This window comes from Corapipo altera, unplaced genomic scaffold (genome assembly GCF_003945725.1).
Source record: "Corapipo altera isolate COAL_440 unplaced genomic scaffold, ASM394572v1 231, whole genome shotgun sequence".
Classification (NCBI taxonomy): Eukaryota; Metazoa; Chordata; class Aves; order Passeriformes; family Pipridae; genus Corapipo; species Corapipo altera.
The window spans coordinates 197,067-197,706 of record NW_020885037.1 but is presented as its reverse complement, the minus strand read 5'-3'; positions in this window follow the sequence as shown (position 1 = coordinate 197,706).

The window sequence follows — 640 nt, the reverse complement described above, 5'->3', positions numbered from 1 at the left end:
CACCCCGGAGGAGCCCCCGGCCGGGGGCAGCACGGGAGGAAGCCCCCAGCCGTCCCCACCCCGCGCGGTGGCACCGTGGCCGGGAAGGGGACACAGGGATGTGGCAGTGCCTTAGAGCAGAGGGACCCCCGCGACGGCCCAGGCGAGGAGGAGGAGGAGGAAGAGGACGAAGGCACCCGGTGTCCCCAGCGAGATGGTGGCGGCCGCGGAGGACACCGGTCCCCAAGGGATCCCCCCCCCCGCCCAGGGGACACCCCACGGGCGATGATGGAGAGAAGCCACCGTGGGATGTCCAGGAGCTGGGGATGTCACCGCCGCCGCCCGCCTGGCCCCCTCCCCTGGCACCCAGAGCCGCCCCGAGGACCACCGGCATCGCATCCCCCATCCCAGCGGCCCCCCGCTTCCCCCCGCTTCCCACCCCCCCGGGACGGCACAGCGAGGCACCGGGAAAGGGCTGACGCAGGAAATCCCGGGAGACAGAAAAATAATCAAAAAGGACAAGAAAAGGAGAAAACCCACAGGAAAAAAAAAAAAAGAAAAAAAAAAGCGACAACAAAAAGCGCTTGGCAGAGAGGGAAACCTGTTTTTTTTTTAAAGATCTGAGAAGAGAAACACATGAAAAAAAAAAAAACTCAAAAAG